Here is a 10,103-nt window from a genome sequence, read left to right on the forward strand (position 1 = left end):
CGCCGTCGTGCTGACGGAACTCTTCCCCGACACTTTGCTGGATCGGAGTCCGGGGATCGTCATCGAGCTGAACGTGTGCTAAAACTCGGAGGTGCCGTAGTTTCGGTGCTTGATCGGTCGGGCCGTGAAGACGTACGACTACATCAACCGCGTTGTGCTAACGATTCCACTGTCGGTCTACAAGGGTACGTAGATCACACTCTCCCCTCTCGTTGCTATACATCACCATGATCTTGCGTGTGCGTAGGAAATTTTTTGAAATTACTACGTTCCCCATCAGTGGTATCAGAGCCTAGGTTTTATATGTTGATGTTATATGCACGAGTAGAACACAAGTGAGTTGTGGGCGATATAAGTCATATTGCTTACCAGCATGTCATACTTTGGTTCGGTGGTATTGTTGGACGAAGCGGCCGGACCGACATTACGCGTACCCTTACGTGAGACCGGTTCTCCCGACGTGCTTTGCACATAGGTGGCTTGCGGGTGACAGTTTCTCCAACTTTAGTTGAACCGAGTGTGGCTACGCCCGGTCCTTGCGTAGGTTAAAACAGCACCAACTTGACAAACTATCATTGTGGTTTTGATGCGTAGGTAAGATTGGTTCTTGTTTAAGCCCATAGCAGCCACGTAAAACTTGCAACAACAAAGTAGAGGACGTCTAACTTGTTTTTGCAGGGCATGTTGTGATGTGATATGGTCAAGACATGATGCTAAATTTTATTGTATGAGATGATCATGTTTTGTAACCGAGTTATCGGCAACTGGCAGGAGCCATATGGTTGTCGCTTTATTGTATGCAATGCAATCGCGCTGTAATGCTTTACTTTATCACTAAGCGGTAGCGATAGTCGTGGAAGCATAAGATTGGCGAGACGACAACGATGCTACGATGGAGATCAAGGTGTCGCGCCGGTGACGATGGTGATCACGACGGTGCTTCGAAGATGGAGATCACAAGCACAAGATGATGATGGCCATATCATATCACTTATATTGATTGCATGTGATGTTTATCTTTTATGCATCTTATCTTGCTTTGATTGACGGTAGCATTATAAGATGATCTCTCACTAATTATCAAGAAGTGTTCTCCCTGAGTATGCACCATTGTGAAAGTTCTTCGTGCTGAGACACCACGTGATGATCGGGTGTGATAGGCTCTACGTTCAAATACAACGGGTGCAAAACAGTTGCACACGCGGAATACTCAGGTTATACTTGACGAGCCAAGCATATACAGATATGACCTCGGAACACGGAGACCGAAAGGTCGAGCGTGAATCATATAGTAGATATGATCAACATAGTGATGTTCACCAATGAAACTACTCCATCTCACGTGATGATCAGACATGGATTAGTTGATTTGGATCACGTAATCACTTAGAGGATTAGAGGGATGTCTATCTAAGTGGGAGTTCTTTAAGTAAATTAATTGAACCTAAATTTATCATGAAACTTAGTACCTGATAGTATCTTGCTTGTTTATGCTTGATTGTAGATAGATGGCTCGTGCTATTGTTCCGTTGAATTTTAATGCGTTCCTTGAGAAAGCAAAGTTGAAAGATGATGGTAGCAATTACACGGACTGGGTCCGTACCTTGAGGGTTATCCTCATTGCTGCATAGAAGAATTACGTCTTGGAAGCACCGCTGGGTGCCAGGCCTGCTGCTGGAGCAACACCAGATGTTATGAACGTCTGGCAGAGCAAAGCTGATGACTACTCGATAGTTCAGTGTGCCATGCTTTACGGCTTAGAATCGGGACTTCAACGACGTTTTGAACGTGATGGAGCATATGAGATGTTCCAGGAGTTGAAGTTAATATTTCAAGCAAATGCCCGGATTAAGAGATATGAAGTCTCCAATAAGTTCTATAGCTGCAAGATGGAGGAGAACAGTTCTGTCAATGAGCATATACTCAAAATGTCTGGGTATAATAATCACTTGATTCAATTGGGAGTTAATCTTCCAGATGATTGCGTCATTGACAGAATTCTCCAATCACTGCCACCAAGCTACAAGAGCTTCGTGATGAACTATAATATGCAAGGGATGAATAAGACTATTCCCGAGCTCTTCGCAATGCTGAAAGCTGTGAAGGTAGAAATCAAGAAGGAGCATCAAGCGTTGATGGTCAACAAGACCACTAGTTTCAAGAAAAAGGGCAAAGGGAAGAAGAAGGGGAACTTCAAAAAGAACAGCAAGCAAGTTGCTACTCAAGAGAAGAAACCCAAACCTGGACCAAAGCCTGAAACTGAGTGCTTCTACTGAAAGAAGACTGGTCACTGGAAGCGGAACTGCCCCAAGTATTTGGCGGATAAGAAGGATGGCAAGGTGAACAAAGGTATATGTGATATACATGTTATTGATGTGTACCTTACTAATGCTCGCTGTAGCACCTGGGTATTTGATATTGGTTCTGTTGCTAATATTTGCAACTCGAAACAGGGACTACGGATTAAGCGAAGATTGGCTAAGGACGAGGTGACGATGCGCGTGGGAAACGGTTCCAAAGTTGATGTGATCGCAGTCGGCACGCTACCTCTACATCTACCTTCGGGATTAATATTAGACCTAAATAATTGTTATTTGGTGCCAGCGTTAAGCATGAACATTATATCTAGATCTTGTTTGATGCGAGACGGTTATTCATTTAAATCTGAGAATAATGGTTGTTCTATTTATATGAGTAATATATTTTATGGTCATGCACCCTTAAAGAGTGGTCTATTTTTATTGAATCTCGATAGTAGTGACACACATATTCATAGTATTGAAGCCAAAAGATGCAGAGTTGATAATGATAGTGCAACTTATTTGTGGCACTGCCATTTGGGTCATATCGGTATAAAGCGCATGAAGAAACTCCATACTGATGGGCTTTTGGAACCACTTGATTATGAATCACTTGGTACTTGTGAACCGTGCCTTATGGGTAAGATGACAAAAACACCATTCTCCGATACTATGGAGAGAGCAACAGATTTGTTGGAAATCATACATACAGATGTATGTGTGAAAGTGCGTTATATCGACTAGAAGGGGGGTGAATAGGCGATATTTATGAAAGTCTTCAGAACATGGGAGTTTTGAAGACAAACGATAAAAATAGACCTATTACCATGCAGCAGAAGGTAGACTACACTAGGCAAACCATAGTCAAGTATTTAATGAAGTGAAAGCACAAAGACTAATAGCAGCTAGGTAGTAAGGATCAGATAGGAAGATATTGTGAAGCCAAACAGAACACGCAGTCACTTAGTGAAGACAAATGATAGACCAAACATACAATGACTTCACAAGTAGTAACAGTAAGTAACGTGAAGTGAAGATGAAACCAGTGACTCGTTGAAGACAATGATATGTTGAACCAGTTCCAGTTGCTGTGACAACTGTATGTCTGGTTGGAGCAGCTAGGTATTTAAACCTTAGGACACACAGTCTCGGACACCCAGTCCTGAACACGCAGCTCAGGATACCCAGTCCTCACCGTATTCTCCTTGAGCTAAGGTCACATAGACCTCGCTCAATCACTCTGGTAAGTCTTCAAGGTAGACTCCCAAACCTTCACAGACTTCGTTCACGGGCAATCCACAATGTCTCTTGGAACCTCAGAACGCGACGCCTAACCGGCTGGAGGATGCACAGTCCTCAAGTGTAATAAGTCTTCAGATCACACAGACAAGAAGACTTAAGTGATGCCCAATTCTCTCTGGCTCTGGTGGTTAGGTCTTTATCCTCGCAAGGAATTCTCTCTCAAAGGCTTCGAGGTGGGTTGCTCTCAAACGACAAAAGCCGTGCTTTCAATCTGAGCAGCCAACCGTTTATGGTTGTAGGGGGTGGGCTATTTATAGCCACTTGGCAACCCGACCTGATTTGTCCGAAATGACCCTGGGTCACTAAGGAACTGACACATGTTCCAACGGTCAGATTTCAAACTCACACGGCAACTTTACTTGGGCTACAAGCAAAGCTGACTTGTCCGACTCTGGACAAGATTCGCTCTCATTGTCTTCACTCGAAGACATAGGTTTTTGGTTTAGGCATCACTTCAGTCATTCTGACTGGTTCTCTTGGACCCCACTTAACAGTATGGTGGTTCCTATGACTCAACACAAAAGAAAAAGAACTACGAAAGATCTAAGTCTTCGAGCTCCATAGGCTTCATATCGTGTCTTCTCTTGTCATAGTCTTCAATGTGAATATCTTCATATACCACCTTTGACTTTAATGTCTTCATACATTTTTAGGGGTCATCTCTGGTAGTAAAACCGAATCATGAGGGACTTCTACCTGTGTTATCCTGCAATTCTCACAAACACATTAGTCCCTCAACTAGGTTTGTCGTCAATACTCCAAAACCAACTAGGGGTGGCACTAGATGCACTTACAATCTCTCCCTTTTTGGGGATTGATGACAAACTAGTTGAAGTTTTCAACGGGGAATATAATTTGTGAAACTGTAAAGGATAAGGAATTGTCTTCATAAATTGCAAGGGCTCCCCCTGAAGATGTGCATATTAGTTAATTTGCTTTTGGAATGCAACTGCACATGGCAGGTGGTACTTGTGGAGATCCGCTTCAACTTATGATGACAATCCACTATGCATGTGAAAGTATATGAAGATAATGCCATGCATAATGGAAAATGGACGTCTGCAGAATGAGCTAAGTGCAGAATTTATCGTCGCACATGCGGAATTTATCTTCGCAAAACAAGGTGGCAAATAAGTAGCAGATGACCATCTAGTTTAAGTGTTACAACTCATAAGAACCAAATGTAGCAAAAAAACGAGAGTTGTAAGCACGAAGCAAAATATAAGGCACCCGCCCATATGAACCCGCTTGAAGACTATCAATCTCATATGTTTCTCCCCCTTTTGTCAGTAATGACCAAAAAGGTTTGAAGACATAGGGCCTCTACTCGTTCCCATGAGGAGTAGGTGAAGTAGCAGGATTGTTGGTGTTGTTTGGCGGTGCAGAAGAGCTTGGAGGTGCTGAAGGATATGGCAGTGAAGTAGCATCATCTTCTTCCTCAATAATTCTGGCAGTGATTGTGGCAGCAGAGGAAGAGAACTCAGAGTCTTCAAGGGATGGAGTTCCTAGCAGCACAGCCCTTCGAGGAGGTGTGGAGTCAAACTTGAATCTCTCAGTGAAGCCATCCTCTTGAAGATCAGCTTCAGAAAGCATCATCATTAGCCCTTTCCATGTGTGGCGACAGGTTTCGTGGGCAACGAACGCATTCTTGGTGGCAAGATTTCGAGTGCGATTAACATCCACCAAGAGGCTTTTCATCTGACGCTTCAGCCAATCATGATGCCTATCTTGTTTCTGATGTAGAGCCACAAGAAGCTCTCGGTCGTTGAGAACACGAGTGCGCTTCTTGGGTCTTGGAGCAGTGGCACTGTTAGTGGTTTCAGTGGAAGCAGGGTGTGGTGCACGTGTAGTGCCAGCCAAAGGATACACCCGAGAAACTGCTTCAACGCCTTCAACATTCTGTGTAAAACTCTAATGTTCTGCATTCTGAAGACTTAGAGGTTGCTTGGCAGGCTCAGAATATATGGCTTCAGTAGACATGTCCACGTCAGGCAAGAAGATCCGATGGTTGCGGGCCGAGGGCTAATAAGAGATGGCGGAGTGTAGCTGGATCAGCCGCATGACCCAAGGGGCGTAGAACTTCAAACCAAACAGATCAATGCCTGATGCAGCAAGTTGGCGTATGAAGAAGTCCTGTGCATTGAAGCATTTGCCATGAAGTATATAGAAGACCAAAGTCTTCATTGCACCCTGAAGCTTGGCATTTGGAGAGTGCCCTTTGATAGGCCAGAGAGTTTGCCTGATGATGTGACAGATGGTTCTGGGCAGGTACTCAAGGTCTTCAACGAAAAACTCTGTGGGATACGCAGCATCTTGGGGCAATGGCTTCATCATGCTGAGCATTTGACTCATAGTAGGTTCTGGTCGCTGAAAGATGCTCTCAATAGCTTCAGCATGCAGCTGACAGCCTTGCTCGAAGAGATCGCCAGGAGTGGGAAAGCCAGTGAGCTCAATGATGTAAAATGCATTGGCTTCGTGATGAATGTTGCCAGTCATCCACTCTAGGACCCAAGTCTTCGGATCTCTGCTATACCCTTTGATGTGAAGTGTGGCATAGAATTGTAGCAGCAGCTCTTCATTCCAATGCTCTTCAGCAGTAACAAATTGCAGCAGACCCACTTGCTTGAAGCAATCCAATGCTTCTTCTAGACAGGGCAGACCAGCTATAGCTTCAACGTCAAGGCGCTTGTGTGGGAAGATGCGACCTTGGTTGTAAAGAATGCAGGAGTAATAGCTTCGCTGAGGATAGCTCCATAACCAATCAGATGATATCCGTTCCCTTGAGTAGGGGTTCCTAGAGCTATTGAAGAATATGTTGTCTGCCCTGAAGCCATTGATGTTGAAGGAGCCGGGTGCTGATGCAGGACCTGGAAACCTTGGCAGTCTTGGGATTGGCTTCTGGACCTGAGGCCTGTGCTCAACATGATAGTTGAATTGGGGACCGGCAGCAGACTCAGGAACAGAAGTGGCGGGATCAGTGGCTTCGCTGTATTATGAAGCTTTTGCTGGGGAGGGCTCCACATTAGCTTCGTTGTTGGTTGTGGCAGCCTCAAGATTTTCATCCTCCACTTGACTAGCTGGAGGGTCGGTCACGGGCATGTTCTCCTGGAGAACTGCTTCTTGGTGGAGCAGGGGAGTGGGATCTTGTGGTACTTCTTCTTCTGCGGCTGATGCAGCCGAAATGTCTTCAGCATAGACTTGAGGTCTTGGACCTTTGCGAAGCCTGCGGAACGCAGACGACGCCTGTGGAGTTGGAGTGGGCTGGGCCTCATAGTCTTCTTCCTCTTGTGGGTGATCCGCCCATGAAGCATCCTGTGCAATTGGCGTCAGTGGACGACCAATGCTGATGAGTTCGTTGTTTTCTAACAGAGGAAGGACTGCATCATCTTCTACATTGTCATGATGACCAATGTCTTCAGCAGCAATGGGATCAGCTACTGGAATGTCTTCAGCTTCAGGAGCCTCTGTGGAAGCAGGCTCATGAACCGTCAGTTGACGTTATGCGTCAGGATGAACCATAGAAATGGGTTCAACTATCAAGGGCTCTGTGGGAGCAGCCCGAGCTTTCTTGGTTTTTCGCTTTTTCTTGGTGGGGGCAGTAGGAGAGTCTTCAGAGTGTTTCCTCTTCCTGGCTTCAGCCTCAGCAGTTCTTGTCTTCTTGAGCTCTGAAGCTGTTGACTGGCTCTTTGGCTTCGAGCCAGTCATTCTTGTTGGGAAGACAATCGGAACTGCTTCTTGCCTTGGTGCATCAGATTCAGCCGTAGCAGGCTTCTTCTTCTTCTTTGCGGCCATCCTGGGGTCGATGCCAGGACGCCCAAGTGCCTTGCGCTTCTCAGCCTCATTATAGGCTTGCACACATCTGTCAGCCAGAGTCTTCATGCGCTCACGCGAACCCTGAGCTTCTGCACGCTTCTTCACAAAGGCTTCCTTGAGCTCGTGCATCATTGTCTTGAAGTTCTTCACTTCTTGCACGCTGAGCTTGGCCATATGCTTCTTGAACTGAGCCATTTCATAGTCAATCTTCTGCTTCAGCTCAAAAATGCGCTGGGCAATAGCAAGTTCTGAAGCAATGGCGCCTTGGAAGGCGACACTGAGGCCAATGGGTAGCTGCAGATCTTCAAAGCTGATGTTTGGCGTGTCAAACCACTCATCAATGAAGTTGTGGATGATGGTGACATCAAAGAGAGGCAGATCATTGAAGATTTCTGCTTCTTCTTTGCTCTTGATGAGTTGCTCAAGAGCGTCATCTGCAAGATCTTCATCACTTGACAGATCAATGTCGTCGTTGCGCAGAATGGCAGCAGCTGTTAGCTCTTTGCCAGTGTGAAACAGAGGCATCTTGGCCTTCTGAGGCCTTGAGACGCATGATAAGTCTTCAGACTGCACACTGTCTTCAGGAGGTGCAGTTGCCAATGGCTTCGCCCTTGAGATTTTTGGTGAAGGGGCCGGCTTTGAAGCTTTTGGCTTCTTCAACTCCTTTGGCTTCGACACTGCAGGCGCGTCATCAGACTCAGTGTCAGCTGCAGGCTCATTCACTGCAGTCCCTTGAACCAAGATGTAGGTGATGAGGCCTTCAAGGTTGGCGAAAGGGCCGATGACATTGGGTTCTGCATGTCGTGTGCCATCTGCCCTTGGAGGTGAGGGACCAGGGTTGAAGTCAAACCCAAAAGTCTTCTTGTTCTGCTTCGCTGAGTTCTGAGCAAACTGGAAGTTGCGCTTGAACAGATTGTCGTCACGACACCATAGCAGTGACGACGAGTGTGCATCAGCAGGCTGTGGTCCACGGACCATGCATGGATAGAAGCCTTGAGCAATGGCTTCATCTCTGGACCTGGGTAGAAGATTCTTGAATAGGATGTCTCCCCATGGTCTCTTGAAGGCGCTTTTCTCAGCATACTCCTGGGTCACAAATCTGTATTTGAACCATTGTTCTGCCCATTATCTTCGAATCCATTGGATTCGGGTCTTGCGCTGACTGTAATCCTCTTCAGGATCTGTCTTATACATTTCTGAGAGTTCATCTGGCAGATCTCTGGAGGTCTCACCATGACGCTTTCTGCCACCCTTCCTTGCTGCTTTCTCTGAAGCCATAAACTTTAACTTGAAAGGCTTCAAGACGTTCAAAGGCTTCAAGGGTTTTCGTTTGCTGGACCAACAGGAACTGGCTTCGGGAGAATTTATGTGATGCTGTAAGAATTCTGCAAATGAATGCAGACTATGAGAACCAAAGGATTCTCCCACGGACATGTACATGTGACAGCATTAAGGTGTGAGGGAAGGGGAAGAGGTCATATGCATTCTTAGAAGATTTTGAAGATAAATCAGTTTAGAAGACATTGACCTCATCGTGCGAAGACATTCACTCATAGATAAGAAGTTGGTTCCAGATTTGTACAAATCCACAGATCAGTACAAGTGAGGAATCTAACTACTTTGTGAAGCACAAGTGAATATACTAGGCATGTTTATGGGATGCAGTATGAGAGAGATCTAGCTTGTGTGAACAGAAACTGCTTGTGGTAGAAAGTGACAGATCAATAGGATCAACGGTGCTGTAAAAAGGGAGTTTTATTTACCACACTAAGAACTGCTAGACGAAGTGGGAGATGAGGCAGAGCAGTTCGATCCTCCGTGCCCTAACTTGGCGACGGAGGACACCTACAGCGACGGCGGAGAGGACGATGTCCGCGGTCGGCGTGAAGACGGCGTCGGAGAGGTTGCGGCAGCGAAGCGCTTTGTCGCCGTCATCATTGAGAGCTAGCGGTGGCGCTAGGGTTCGTGCGAGGGTAGAAGAAGAGATAATGACCGCTGTGAGTGTGTATTTATAGGCACATGGGCGACACTGTGCTATTACACAGGTGCCCCTAGCAATTCGCATTTGGGGAACACTTGGGGTTTGTTCCACGTCCCACGCACGCCTGGATTGTCGGGTGGTCGTTCCTACTTCTCCGGAATTCATGTGGAGGAATGAGCATTGAAAACGGACTTAATTGTTGTCTCTGTATCTTCTGCTGAGAAGGACGCAGAGAAGACATTCGACAGTTTCAATAGAATGCATATGACTTGGAGAGATAGAGTTTGAGATAGAAAGCATAGAGAGGTTAGGGTCCGATCGCATTCACTTAGTTCAAATGATTCAACACGAAGACATAGCTATAAGTGAATGCTGTAGAGGACAGAATACTAGCATATATATATATATATATATATATATATATATATATATATATATATATATATATATATATATATATATATAATCAACATAGTGAAGATAATCATGAAAATATGTTGAGATCGAAGCCAAACCAAATGTGAAGACATTGCAAGGTAACGCCATGAGTGAAACACTTCAAAATAGAACGTTTGGTGGTGGCGTTACCCACCGTATAGGAAGTATTAGACCCAGACACGGCGCACAATTATCGTGGCGCTCCGAAGTCAAATTCCACATTAATGTATTCACACTTAGAATGTATGTCTTCATTGATTGAAGATATA

Source organism: Triticum aestivum, chromosome 2A (genome assembly GCF_018294505.1).
Source record: "Triticum aestivum cultivar Chinese Spring chromosome 2A, IWGSC CS RefSeq v2.1, whole genome shotgun sequence".
Classification (NCBI taxonomy): domain Eukaryota; kingdom Viridiplantae; phylum Streptophyta; class Magnoliopsida; order Poales; family Poaceae; genus Triticum; species Triticum aestivum.